At 46.4% G+C, this 14,189-nt stretch overlaps 1 protein-coding gene across 14 annotated transcripts in view; it reads left to right on the forward strand.

Moving 5' to 3' along the window:
* KALRN (kalirin RhoGEF kinase) overlaps positions 1-14,189 on the forward strand; it is a 672,007-nt gene that overhangs the window by 516,077 nt on the left and 141,741 nt on the right. The window contains exon 1 of one of the 14 annotated variants that reach the window (XM_046002941.1): positions 2,722-2,858. The exons of the other annotated variants lie outside the window; for them this stretch is intronic. The gene's annotated coding sequence lies outside the window, so the exon portion shown is untranslated. Of the gene's footprint in view, positions 1-2,721; positions 2,859-14,189 lie in introns of those variants that run through there. 14 annotated transcript variants of the gene reach the window in all.

Genomic DNA, 14,189 nt, shown 5'->3' on the forward strand with positions numbered 1-14,189 from the left:
CAGGTAAAAAAAAAAAAAAAAAAAAATATATGGGGCACCTGGGTAGCTCTTGATTTTGGTTCAGGTCCTGATCTCAGGGTCATGAGATCAAGCCCTGTGTCAGGCTCTGTACTCAGTACAGAGTCTGCTTGAGATTCTCTCTCCTTCTCTCTCTGCCCCTCCCACCTCTAGCATGGGCTCTGTCTCTCTCTAAAATAAATCTTTTTTAATAAAATGCTATGGATAATGGGTTGGGGGAGGATAGGGCCTGGAGGGAGTGTGAGTGAGGCTCACGTTCTCTTTCATGATCCAAGTGCTCATCACATAGATGTATTCAGTTTGAGAAAATTCATTGAACTGATAGGTGCACTTCTCTGTATGTACATTATAAAAAAAAATTCAAAAATAAAATTAGTACCTTCTCTCTCTAAAGGAAGGAGACTATGTCATGTACACTTAGTGACTCAGCCAGTCACACCGAATAATAATGAAAGCTGGGGCGTCTGAGTGGCTCGGTCAGTTAAGCATCTGACTTTTGATTTCAATTAAGGTCGTGATCTCAGGGTCGTATGACTGAGCCCCAGTCCAGAATTGCACTCAGCACGGAGTCTGCGTAAGATTCTCTCTCTCTCTCCTTCTGCCCTGCTCCCCTCCCCGACTTGCATGCGGGTGCACTCACTCACTCACTCTCTCTCTCTCTCTCTCTCGCTCTCAAAAAAAAAAAAAGAAAAGAAAAGAAAAGAAAAATGAAAACAGTAAAAAGAACAATAGCCATTAATGGGACAGCACATGCTTCACATGCGATACAATCTTTAATCAAAACAGCAACTCTCCAAAACTTAAATGTTTTGGGTGAGGAACTAAAGCATAGGCAGACCTTGTATTTTTAGCATTTCCAAGGCAACATAGCTAGTCAGTGGTGGAACTTGGGCTCAGTCAGGGGTGCTGAGTTCCAAATCCGGACTATAAACCCCCATGTTGCCATGCAGTGAACTCTCAGCCTTACCAGTTGCCCCTTACACCATTGCCATGACTACTAACTGAGACACAGATTCTGAGTTAGAAATATTGGCACATTTTTGGTAGGGGAAAAAAAAACTCAAGAAACTAAAACTTTTGAAGAAAAATGCTATGATGTCCCACACACAATAATTTTGTCTGGTACCAAACACAGAACTCTGGGATGATCCATTGTTGATACAATGCCATTGAATAGGAGAAAATTGATCAAATGAAGGAGACAATTTAAACATGAGTATTCAGTCGCCAAGCCAAATAGCCAGGAAATATAACGTTTTATAATATATACACCTAGACACGAACCACCCAAAGTGAGTGCTCTTTCTGACTGAGAGAGTATCTAAACACATGGGGCAGACAAGATTAGTTCCAGGAAGAGGAAAGCCCTCTGTGGAGACCACTGCCAAAGAATGTGTGAGATAGTGGGGAACCTAGAGTTGCACATGACCTTTGACACTGGGTAAGATGGGGTCTGGAGAGCAAAATGGAATCTTTCCATTAGAATGACACCCATCAACAGAAGTTCAGAGGGAGGGACACCTGGGTGGCTCGATTGGTTAAGCGTCTGCCATCAGCTCAGGTCATGATCCCAGGATCCTGGGATCAAGTCCCACATCAGGATCCTTGCTCAGCAGGAAGTCTGCTTCTCCCCCTGCTGGTGCGCTTCTTCATGCTCTCTCTCTCTCTCTGACAAATAAATAAATAAAATATTTTTTAAAAGAAGAAGTCCAGAGGCAGTAATAACCAGGACATATTCAGGGCACCATCAAAACACCAAAGAGAACAAATATATGGGCAAGTAGTTGACCAGGTGGCTGGGGAGGGTTATGGAGAGTTGTGAATGCCTGGAGGAGGCTGGTAGAATTTGTATGCAAATTTATATGTAAATTATGAAATAACAGAGGACATGAAGGTGGAACATGGGAGAAAGGAGACCCTGAGGAGACAGGGATGTGGCTGATGAGGGCCTGGAATGGCAAGGGAGCTACCCAGAAAACAAGAAAAGATTTTTAATAACCTGGCAGGACTCAGTGACAAATTAGGAATAAGGGACAGAGAAAACAGTCTACTGCTTATCCAGAAGGGTTTCAAAATTTGAACTTGGCTAGGGAGACGGTTTACCTGAGTTGACCCACAGAGGAGGAGCAGGGAAGGGGCAGAGAAGGAGGAGGGCTGATGTACTATGGGATGGAACAGCACCCTGGCCTGAGAATGGGGAAGATGGGACCCTGACCCCAACTAATTTTGTGATCACGTCACTTGCTTTCTCATTTCTAGAACTAGGAATTTCATCCAGGAAACATTTACTGAGCACTTACCCTTCGCCAGGCACCAAACAGTTGTCTGTCTGTTTCCCACATGGGTGGGCCCGTGGTGTTCCCCATCCAGGGCAGGGTCCAGCCTTGGTTCCAGCAACCCAAGGGTGGCCCGTTCCTTTAGTAAATCCTAGCTTTTGCTTCCCTCTAGTGGCCACTACACACCACTAAAAACTGAGCTCTAGCCCTTGGGTTCCCAGAGAGCTAATCTGAATGGAAAGTTAAGAGGTCCTTAAGATGGAGGTGAATCATAGACCATGCACATGGTCAAGGGTACAGGTAGTAAGCAGCGGCCAAAGGGCACATTCTGACAGTTGGTCACCATGCCCGAAGGCGGTGGTAAGAAAGATCCAGTGCCCTGCACCAGACGGGAGACAGGGGTGGTAGTCAGTCCCGGAGAAAAAGAGCCAAGGGCAACAGACAGCAGAAAACCCCATTAGGACTCACTCAATAAATGGGGAAGCCTGGACAAGGAAGAAGTGTAGGTCACAGATAAAGGCCCTTCTTCATGCTGACCAGGCAAGGAGACAATCAAGGATAAGGGTGAGTCTGTAATTCACTGAGGACAAAGGCTTGACAATTTTCAAGGAAGACGCTGGTGGAGACTCTGGGAACTCCTTCATTCAAAATGCTCCTCTCTTCCTTGCTGGGCACATGTTCTGGATCATTCATCTGGACAGTGGGCATCTCCTCTAGTTCCCACTACCAGGGTGGTACCCAACAGTGGAGGATGGCCAGGGAGTAGTGAAACTGAACAGGCTGGCATAGGACAGGGCAGACACTCCGGGATCTCACCAGCTGGTGGATAAGCAGGGGAGTGAGTAGTTCTCATCAACTCAGGCCCGGGCGGGTAACGAAGCTAATAACGGAAACAGCTCTGAGGAGAGACAGCCATGGCCATATCCAGTGGAGGGGTCCGGGGAGTCAGTACTGGGAAAAGCAAATCACTATCTGAGGGACCCCCCCCCCCCCGCCCGCCTCATCCCCTGGCCAGCACCCCATGCTTCCCCTGTTGTCACTCTTGGGGTATTTGTATGATGTTCCCCAAAGGACAGTAACCTTGGCGATGGCGGGGCCATCATGACTGTCTGCTTCAGCCGTCTGTATCCTGTGTACAGCTTAGGGGCTGGCTGGCAAGTAAGCAAATAAGTACATGGATGACGGAACTGAGTTATTAAAACTTGGGGTCCTGCCTTTGTGATTTGCTGCTGTGTGACCCTGAGCAAGATAGTTCACCTCTCTGAGCCTCGCTCTCCTCTTCTGTAAAATCAGATTATAATGGCAAGTTATGGGATCTGTGAGGATCAGACTGATGTCTGTGAGTTTTGTAAAAGGTCATACAGGTGTGCATTATTATCTCATTCTGCTTGAAAATGGGAAGTTAACCAGATGTCCACTGGCATCTCTTTGGGCCTGGGTACTCTATGGCTGTTTGCTTTCTGAGTTAAAGCATTTAGAATCTGCTTCTTATGAATGTGCATTTGAATCCACTCCCCAGCTGTCAGCAGCTAGCTGGCCCCTTTTCTGAGACAAGTTCCCCTCCCGGGCACTCAACAGCACACCCCTAAACTTCACCTATGCCGTCTTCCCAATTCTGGTCCTGGCAGATTCGCAGCCTGTGCTCAGATAACATAACAGTCATCAGGCTAACTGGGGTTCTCTGGTCAACCAGGGGGAAGTATGGCTTCTTTCCGGGGATTATTTTGCCCATTTTCTATATGCGAGTGGATATCTCAACCTCTACCGTTTCGCCTATGCACCTGATCTGGCAAATAATTCCAAGAAATCCTGCCTAGCCTGATGTGGTCTGTGGCTTCTCTAGGAGCCCTAGTGTGGGAAAAGAAAGGACATTCATATCCATGGCCCTACATAGGGAAATTGTAGCCTAAATTGTACTGTAAAACCTTTTAACCCTGGGCGTGGTCATATATGGTTGCTTTTCTTTATTTTTTTCCAGTCTGCCAGTTTCTCAATATGTGTCATTAGGGCTGGTTTAGAAATGGAATTCTGTCCCCGAGACACACAATATTGGTGTGGGAAACATGTCCTGGGTACGTGCCAAGTTATGATGACTGGATGAATAAGAGAGAACATTTCTTTTTTTTTTTTTTTAAAGATTTTATTTATTCATTTGATAGACAGAGATCACAAGTAGGCAGAGAGGCAGGCAGAGAGAGTGAGAGGGAAGCAGGCTCCCTTCAGAGCAGAGAGCCGGACGTGGGACTCGATCCCAGGACCCTGAGATCATGACCCGAGCCGAAGGCAGTGGCTTAAACCACTGAGCCACCCAGACGCCCCAAGAGAGAACATTTCTTGAGCATGTGAAGCATGTCAGGGTTTACCCATGTGAACTCACAGAATCCTGGCAATGATTCGTGTTTTCTCTATTTTATAGTTGAGAAAGATGAGCCAAAGAGAGGCTAACTAACTTGCTGGAGGTTATACAGACAGTAACAATGGAGACAGATTCAAGCCGAATAGTCTGACCCCAGGCCCCATGACCCACAGAATGGAAAGTGGTGACCCACGTCTGAATGCCTGGGGTCAGATGACCTTGTACACTTCTTTGAAATCCTGTCTGGTCTCTGGCCAGATGGCCCGTGGAGCTCAACTTTTCAGAGGACAATTTGCGAGAATGCCTGAGGGCAGCCCACAATTTCTTGGCTCTCTGTACCAGCAGAGCAGCTCATTGCACTCCCGGCTTCTCCCAGCCACCTCTCTCAGCCCTCTGCTGCAGGTCACCATGTGTTTTCAGCACTAGTCCCGTGGGCTTTTTCCTCTTTCCCAAACTCTGGTGTGTATTGTAGGACAGCGCCCTCCTGCCCAGGTTCCTACAGGCAGGACATCAGGAAAGCAGCCTCGGGGAAGCACAAAGGAGCGAGGAGCCGTGTCCCCCTTGTCAGGACCCTTATCTCCGGACGAGGGGTCAAGGCTGCAGAGGCCTCCATTCATTGGCAGGCTGTGCTTCCTCCCGGCCACATCTGCTGATAGCTTGTGCCCAGCCTGGATGGTCTCGGAAGCCCGGACAGGGAGTACAGAGATAAAGAGCAAACAGAATTCGCCATCAGTTTGCGTTTCCTCCCTCCCTCGCTGGAGAGCTCTAACCCTCCAACCAGCATTCAGTAAGTTCTTGTTGGATGAACAAATGAATAAACATTAAGTTAAGCCGAATCTGAGACCCTGTAACTTCCATGCTGGTGTTAATTATGCCCCGAGCAAATCCCGTTCCTTCTCCGGGTAAATGGTGCCTGTCTGCTAGGACCCTAGGAGTAGTGCCTGTGTGCTCTGTCCTTGTTCCTACCTAGCTCTCCATGTTTGTCTCTCACTTGGACGAACACATTGAAGCATAAATTTCAGATTTGCACATGCCACAAAGCGAAGTAATCTCTAATCTGATAGATTAGCGAGTCAAGAGCACTACACTTTAGTTAGAAATTTGTAGTTAACAAAGATAAATAGAAAATTCTCTGAGTTAAAGCCTTAAGTAGAGAAAGGGAAGAAGCTCACTTGAGAAGACCCTGTGAGTTACACTGGGGTTTTTACTAGGTTACGTGCTCAATAGAAACCAGCCGTTAAAAGACTCTCAGACCACACTGATGGATGTATCTAGGCCTGGATGTGAGACCTGGGCTTAGTCTGTGCCGAGCACACTAGGTCTAAAGGATTGGGTTCAGTTCTAGGTGTCCCTGTCAAGAGGGACAGTGACATACTGAAGCTCATCCAGAAGAATATGATGAAAACGGCAGAAACTACACGTTTGAGAGCCATTAGAAGGAATGTTGGAAAAGAGAAGACTTAAGGAATTATCCATCTAGTCTTCGCATATGTAGAACTCCATGGAAGAAAGGAAGATTTCTTCTGTACAACCCTAGAGGACAACTAAGAACCATGGATGGAAATTACAAAAGCAAAGAAAGTGTTCTGAATACCGCAGCAGTCTACCAGGAGGGAAGAGTGTCATAACACTGAGAGCTAGCTGTCGTGAAAAGGGTCCTTCCTTGAGTGGGAGATTAGAGTGAAAGCTCACAAAGGTCCTGGGTGTCTGTGATCCGTATCTTAACTGCTTCTCCCAGCTTCATGTCCTCTGCAGCTTTGTCAAGCTTTGGATTTGAAAATCCTCTTCCCATACTGACACCAGTCCATGTATCAATACATTAGGTGCAAGTGTGGACCTAGGGCCTTATGACATTAAGTGTGACAGCAGTCATTAATTTAGCAAAGTCTAGTGAGAAGTGTTCTGACCCCAGAATTTGAAAACTGAAGTCTGGTCTTGGCTCTGCTACCAACTATCTTGGGGTCCTCAGTTTTTCTACCTGTGAGTTAAGGGCACTGGACAGTCTCTGGTTTAACTCATTTACTTACCCACTAACACATTCATTCATTTGACAAATGTTTCTTAAGTACCTACCATCTTTCAGACACTATCTTCCTTACGTAAGTCCTTCCTCTTTGGGGAATTAATTTCCCTCTTCTCTCACATAGGGGGATTGGATTAGATGAACCTCAGAGTCCCTTGCACCTTAGCTAGGCTGTGAATCTGCCTACCAGTACCATCATCTCACTGCACGTTTCATAGCTTTGACTAGAACATTGACACATAGGCCTGGACTAATGCTTTGCTAAATAAAAAGCAATTCTGTGGTTCAGGAACTCCTCAAATCTGTTTACCTATTAACTCGTTTTTTTAAAAGGGGAATGAAGGAATTAATTTTAGTTTGTATCTACCAAAAGCATATCACATTAAGAGAGACAAAAAAAGAAATAGAATAAAAGAGAAAAATCGAGAAACCAACATGCTAATCATAATGGTTGCCACTCAGCAAATGCTTCCTAAGGCAAGTTTCTGAGACTTTGAAAGTCTAAAAAAGACCTTTTGTGTACTCTCATCTTGACTGACACTTTGTCTGGACACAGAATTCAAGATTGGTAATAATTCCCACTCAGAATTTTAAAGGAATTGCTCCATTTTCTCTAGCATTCCAAGGCTGTTGTTGAAAACTACTGTCATCATGATTCTTGATTTGTTAGATTTTACCTGACTCCCCCGCCCCCACCAAAAGCTTTTAGAATGCTCTCTTCACTGCCGATATGTCCTGACACAGTTCAGAGTAGGTCTTTTTAAAATTCATCACGGCAGGCACTTGGAACCTTGTATCGGCTTGGCAGTTTGTGCCCTTCAGTCCTGGGAATTTTTCTTGATTATTTATTCCTTTTCATTCTGTCTGTCTCATACCTGTTGGATTGATTCTTTAATTTTCTTACATTTTTGCTCTTATTTTCCTCTCTCACTGTTCTCGTCTTACTCTCTGGAAAATTTCTTTGACTCTGTCTCCTGACCCATGCGTGAAATGTTTCATTTCCACCACAGTTGTAATTTCTGAGAGCTCTTTCTCATTCTGAAATGTCCCCGCTGTCTGCAGCAGCTTGTCTGTTTTCATGGGAACAGTGCCCTTCTTACCTCTCTGAGGGTGTTACTGTGTTGCTGACGTGTCGTGGTCCTGCCTGCACCTCCTTTCCTCAGAGTGCCTGATCCTTCTTGTTCGTTTAGTTTGGGGCTTTTCTGCAAAGTCTGGGGATCTTTGGCTGGATCATATTCCTATTTATGAGTGAGGCACCAAAAAAGCCGAGTGGATACTCTGTATAACAGGAGTGTGTTTACTGGAAGGTTCCACTCTGCAGTGAAGGAAGGGATCTCCAAATGTCAGAATTCGAGTACCCGTACGTCTTTTTGGTTTCTCCAATGAAAAGATCCTCAAGTGTGTGTCAAGTGTTTCTATTTGGCTGCCAGTATCCTGGGAGACAACAAGAACAAGGACGGTGGCTTGATCTCCCTCTTCTGTATGTGGACCTCCAGTAAATGTCAGTTTTTCAGGAAAGGGTACATGCTGTAGAAGAGGGAGTAGGGGTGTACTTCCTTTACAACCCCTCTTCCCTTTTCAGCCCCACCTGAACTCCAACCCTCAGTGCAGCCTTGTGGCTTCCACTTCCTGGGCCTTTCCAAGGGTCGTGCAGGGCTAATGATAGGAACTTGCATCTCATCTCCATTCTCCTGGGTCAGAACCCACTCTTGCAGGGACTTCCTGTTATTCGAAAAAAATGTTGACTCCTCTTGTCTGCTCTCTCTTTATTCTTGGTGGTTTATATCTTTCCCCCTCCTTGTGTCCTTTTTATCACACTTGGGAATTAATGAAGATATAGCCAGTGATCAGAGGGGGAGATAGCTTCTCTAAAAGGGGTTCTGAACAAATAAACTCTGGGGTCTGGAACACACTGACAAGAAGAGGTGGCCAACCAGTGCAAGGAGACCTTGGCTGTGGTGGCTATGCTTCACAGCCGCGGACCAGGCAATAGCTTGCGGGCTGTCCGCACTCAGGCACTCAATGAGTATTTGCTGATCACCTGCTCTGGGCCAGGTGTCACTCTAGACCTGGGAGATGGAACCATGAGCAAGACAAAGAAGGCTTCTGCTCTCCTGGACCTTACATTTTTATTTATTTATTTATTTTTATTTATTTACTTGTCAGAGAGAAAGAGAGCACACACAAGCAGGCAGAGAGGCAGGCAGAGGCAGTGAGAGAAGCAGGCTCCCTGCCAAGCAAGGAGTCCGATGCGGGACTCGATTCCAGGACCCTGGGATCATGACCTGAGCCGAAGGCAGTGACTTAACCAACTGAGCCACTCAGGCGCCCCTGGATCTTACATTTTGACACATAATATGGCAACAAATAAGCAAACAATCCACTAATGATGTTAGTGACGAGCGCTCAAAAAAATTAACCAGAGTTGTGTGTTAATGAGTGAATACAGGAGCTACTTCACCCGTAGAATATTAACACTGGAAGGGCCCCTGAAATCCAGTTTCCTCATCTTAAGAATGAGGAAGTTCAGGTACAGAGAGGGGCAGGGATTTTCCCAGTGCCACACACAGATAAAACCCACACCCGCACCGGGGCCTCCCGATTCCCGCTCCTGCATTCTTCCCGCTATTAATTTCTACACAATTCTTGAGACCTCTACTTGACCGCAGACCACGCTCGGTGCCTCTCTGGGGCTCTGCCTTCTTTCTTAGCCCCTGGGGAACCAGCTAAACCCATAAGCTCCGTCAGTTGCAGTCAGAGCAGCCCCTGCTCCAGTGAACAAAAATGAAACCACTCTTCAGCTTTAGACTGGTAACTGAACTTGGCAGCAACACAGGCTACCAACCAGCCAACTGAGGGCATCCCAGGGCTCCACAGTGAGTGTGTCTTGCTGCCCAGACATTGCTTTACACCTGTTTCAAATCTCAGTCGGGGTAGAAACAGAACACTAAACTCACATAAAGAGACCTCCTTTCTGAAGAGCTCATCTGGATTTCACAGGACTGCGGGGACAGAGGTTTCTAGAGATGGATTTTAAAGCCTCTACACAGAAATATCATCAGCAACTCAGGGCTTTCCTGAGGCTCACACAGGGGTCCTGGAGCAGAACTAGGAACTATCCCTCTGTCCACTGCCCCTTTTTCCCCTTCAAAGTATTATGCTTCCTTGGAATATTGCATTCCACCACCACCCCCATTCCATTGCTGATTTGTCATACAAGTTCTTATTGTTATTTTACCTATGAAATAACTCTTAGGTCAGAAATATCAGGCAATACAAAAAACTAGAAGGGCGCCTGGGTGGCTCAGTGGGTTAAGCCTCTGCCTTCAGCTCAGGTCATGATCCCAGGGTCCTGAGATCAAGCCCTGAGTTGGGCTTTCTGCTCAGCAGGGAGCCTGCTTCCTCCTCTCTCTTTCTGCCTCTCTGCCTACTTGTGATCTCTGTCAAAAGAAAAAAAAATTCTTTAAAGAAAAATACTAAAAATTAGAAAAGGGGGGTGAAATCACCCAGTTTTCCACCCAGTAAAGCCAGTCTTAACATTTTGGTGAATTTCCTTCCTGTTAATTTCTGATGAATATGGTTGTTGTTAGTGATGTTCTTCACCTAGTTATAGTTGCAACTTGTAGCTGTTATAACGCTTTATGAATCTCTAATGACTGCCAGTATATATATTAGTGTATATATCATAATCACTTAACCATTCCCTTCCTGTTAGATTTTTGTATTTTAGTTTAGGGTGGGTTTTTTTCGATGTTATAGTTGTTTTCTCATTTAAAAGAATGCTGTTATGAACATAGTCATGCTTAAAGCTACATGAGAACGATTGCATGTCACCTATATGCTGCTTCTCATCTTTTTGCAATTGACACATTTCATGGTGAGAACGTCATCTAATGAAATGCATCTCTGACTGTGGGATCAGAGGCACCGGCAGCAGGTGCAAGAGCCGTTGGGGGAGAGAAGGACTGTTTGGAACAGGAGTTGGCAGGGCTTCTCGGTGCCGTAAAACCGCACCAAATAGATATGCTCCAAATTCATGCTTTTCTTTTCTTTTTTTTTTTTTTAGATTTTTTTATTTATTATTTGACAGAGAGAGAGATCACAAGTAGGCAGAGAGGCAGGCAGAGAGAGTAGGGGAAACAGGCTCCCTGCTGAGCAGAAAGCCTCATGTGGGGCTCGATCCCAGGACCCTGAGACCATGACCCGACCCAAAGGTAGAGGCTTTAACCCACTGAGCCACCCAGGTGCCCCCAAATTCATGCTTTTCTAAGGCCAGCTCTGGCCTCCCACGTTGCCATTCACAGGCAGGCGTTAATGCAGAGAACTCTGTGCCTCAAGCCCTGGCTGAGCACGGGGAAGGCAGGAGTGGCGCAGGGTCAGCGAGGAATTAGAGTGAATCAGAGGGCAGGCAGCCAGGGGAGAGGGTGGAAGTCAGACTTATCTGATGGGTGAAGCACTGGGTCAGCAGGCTTGGCAGCAGGTGTTGTGGGCATCTGTCAGGCTCTTGGGCAGGGGTGTTCTTCAGATGGACAGTGCATGGAAAGCAATGCAGACTCTTAAAGGCATCCGAGTCACCTTCCCTAGAATCCTCCAGGCCACTTCTTCTCATTGGCCTGGGTTAGGGCAAGACTCCATTAAGATTATAAAAAGAGAAAAGGATTTGATTTACTTTCATAATAATTTACCTGCCTATTTACATCTGGTACAGTCTATTTCTAGACATTCAATTCCTTTTTACCATTTCTTCTCTACTTGTAACTTTCCCCTCAAATTTAAATAATGATAATAATTAATTAATACCTCTAGAATTTATTTATAAACAAGCATTTAGAGAGCTTAGTCTGTTGATGACACTGTCCTAAGTGGTTTAAAAATATTATCTCAGGGCGCCTGGGTGGCTCAGTGAGTTGAGCATCCGACTCTTGATTTCGATTCAGGTCATGATCTCAGAGTCCTGAGATGGGGCCCCTCATTGGGCTCCACACTCTGCGGGGAGTCTGCTTGAGATTCTTTCCCTCTCCCTCTCCCTCTGCCCCTCCCTCACTCACACTTGCTTACTCTCTCTCTCTAAACAAATAAAATCTTAAAAAAAAAATTTATCTCATTGGGGGCCTGGCTGGCTGGGTTGTGAGTTCAAACCCCACGTTGGGCATGGAGCAAACTTAAAAAAAAATATCCCATTTAATCTTTATAGCAAGCTGTGAAGCAGATCCTGTTATACCCCATTCCACAGATGAGGGAACTGAGACCAAGATGTTAAGCAACTTGCACCTGGTCACACCACCACTAAGGAACTCCAGAGTCCATAGCTCTCAGGAGAATCTGGTGGAGACCAAGGGGCAGGTAGAGGCTTGGGGTCCTGAAATGACAATAGTAGAATGCTGGGTGGTTCGTGTTCTACCTCTCTGAATATTCCTAGAAACCCCACAGAGAATAATCAAATCTTTTTCCATAACATGAGGAAGTTCTTAGGGGTAATCTAGCTCCTGCTGTTTATACACAAAGGAGCTCAGGAAATGTCCAAATAGTAATCAAGCAAAAGTGGACCTAAACGGAAACAGTAGTTTCTGGTCAATATGAGTAAGAATGAGGATGTTTATGAAATCTTCTCTGTGTGTGTAATGGTACCTGCTGGAGGGAAGGCCACCTGGGAGCACCTGGCAGGGATGGGGGTAGGACACAAATTCCACCCAGGGACCAGGCACATGGGAACAGGTTCCACAGGAAATGGTTAGCTCCCATGGGAGCGAGGAAAAGTTTTCTTTTTTTTTGCAAAAAAAAGGGGGGGAAGAGAAGATGAGGACTCCGAAGCAGGGCCTGGGGTGGGTCATGCAGAAATCTAAGTAGTGATTACCATCAGAAAGGTTTAGGAGGCCCTAGGCAAGGCCCTTGCCTAGGGCCTCGGGAGCTAGGCAAAGAAAACACCTGAGAAGCATCCAGGAAGGGGCCAAGTCAGAGACTGGGCAGGGGGGTGGGGGTACACAGTGAAGGGAATAAGGGAGAGAAGATTATAGAAACTGGGGTGCGGGGTCAGAGAAGACTCAGAAGCACCTGACTTCATGCTGAGAGTCTGTGCTATGAACTCAAGGCTCCCAGCATTTCCCTCATGAGAGTAAGTTTGGTCTTAGGATCTAGAGTGGGATCGAATTGGTAGATTGGAAGTTAAGCATCCATAGCCAATAGTCTGAAAATAACCAGTATGAATATGATGCAGCCTTGGAGTTCTGAGTAGGGTGTGATAGCCCTTCCTGACACCTGTCGAATCACCTGAGACGTCTGCGGTGGAGAGGGTTTGGGCCCCCTCCCTCCATACCCCTTGGTCTTTTCCTGTCAAAAGGAACATGGTTCACTGGGGCAACACTTTAAAGATTTGCAGGGGACATTGAAACAGTTCTTAAAGGCTGTGGGCAAGAGAAGAATGAGGTGAAAACAAAGATGTTGTTTGCAAAATTCTCTGAAGACCGCTGTAATTTTCTGGGGCAGAGATCAGCTTGGGGAGAGAAATGGGGACCTTCTGAAAGTGCCACTGTAACAGAGGGCAGCATGGCATAGGGGAAGGGACAGGGAGGGGGGGGGACACGGTCACTGGGCCTTTACCAGATGGGAAGAGAAAGTAATGACCCCAGGGCTCTGCCCGACAGACCTGCTGACATGCCGTAGAACTGCTAGAAAAGAAAACTGCACTTGTATTTTTCTAAGAAACTGATCACAGAGGTCTGGTGACCTGCTGGGCTATTTGTACCTGGGACCTCAGGCTCCCGCTGCTTTGCTGCAACAGTCTGCAAAGGGGCCATTTCCGTCTCTGAAAGGGCTGCAAGTTGCATCTCAGGCCCTGTGCACACTTGACCTTGGGAGAGAATCCTGAGGTTGGCACAGAGGAGTGACTCCATGAACCATCGAAGCTCAGTGATAGAAATTCTCAGAGTTAGCAGGAAATTTTGTGGTCATCTAGTCCAACATCCTACAAGTGGAATTTGCAAATACTGCAAATTTCCATCAGTGGAAAGTGGAATCATCTTAGTGGGATGCCAGCAGCAACTGAGGAAAAAAGAAAGTGATATAGAGTATTAATGAAATTAGCTCAGTGAAACTTGTGTTTCTGTGATGTAGCTGTTCCTATGTAGTGTTCCGGTCACAATAGAAACTGCAGTCCAGAAAGTGTAAGCAACTTGGTACAGGCCAAGCCAACCCTGAGAAGACCAATGGCACAGGCCAGCGATGCCTTTTCTCCACCTGCCTCCCACCCCCTCCAACCACAAACATACCTAAAACGTACACATAATTTGCTCTGGTATGTGGTATAAAGAACATGGAATTTGTGGTCTGGGGCCGGGTTCAAGTCCAGCTGGGTGATCGTGGGAAACCGTCCGGCCCGTGTTTCTCAGGCAGCATCTCAGGGACCCCCTTTTCCGAATCATGAGTTGGGGGAGTCTTGTGAAATGAGGCGTTCCTGGGTCTCCTGAATCATAATCTGTGATTGGGGACTAGGGCAAGTGAGAGATGGCCAAGCCATCTG

This window comes from Meles meles, chromosome 4 (genome assembly GCF_922984935.1).
Source record: "Meles meles chromosome 4, mMelMel3.1 paternal haplotype, whole genome shotgun sequence".
NCBI lineage: Eukaryota > Metazoa > Chordata > Mammalia > Carnivora > Mustelidae > Meles > Meles meles.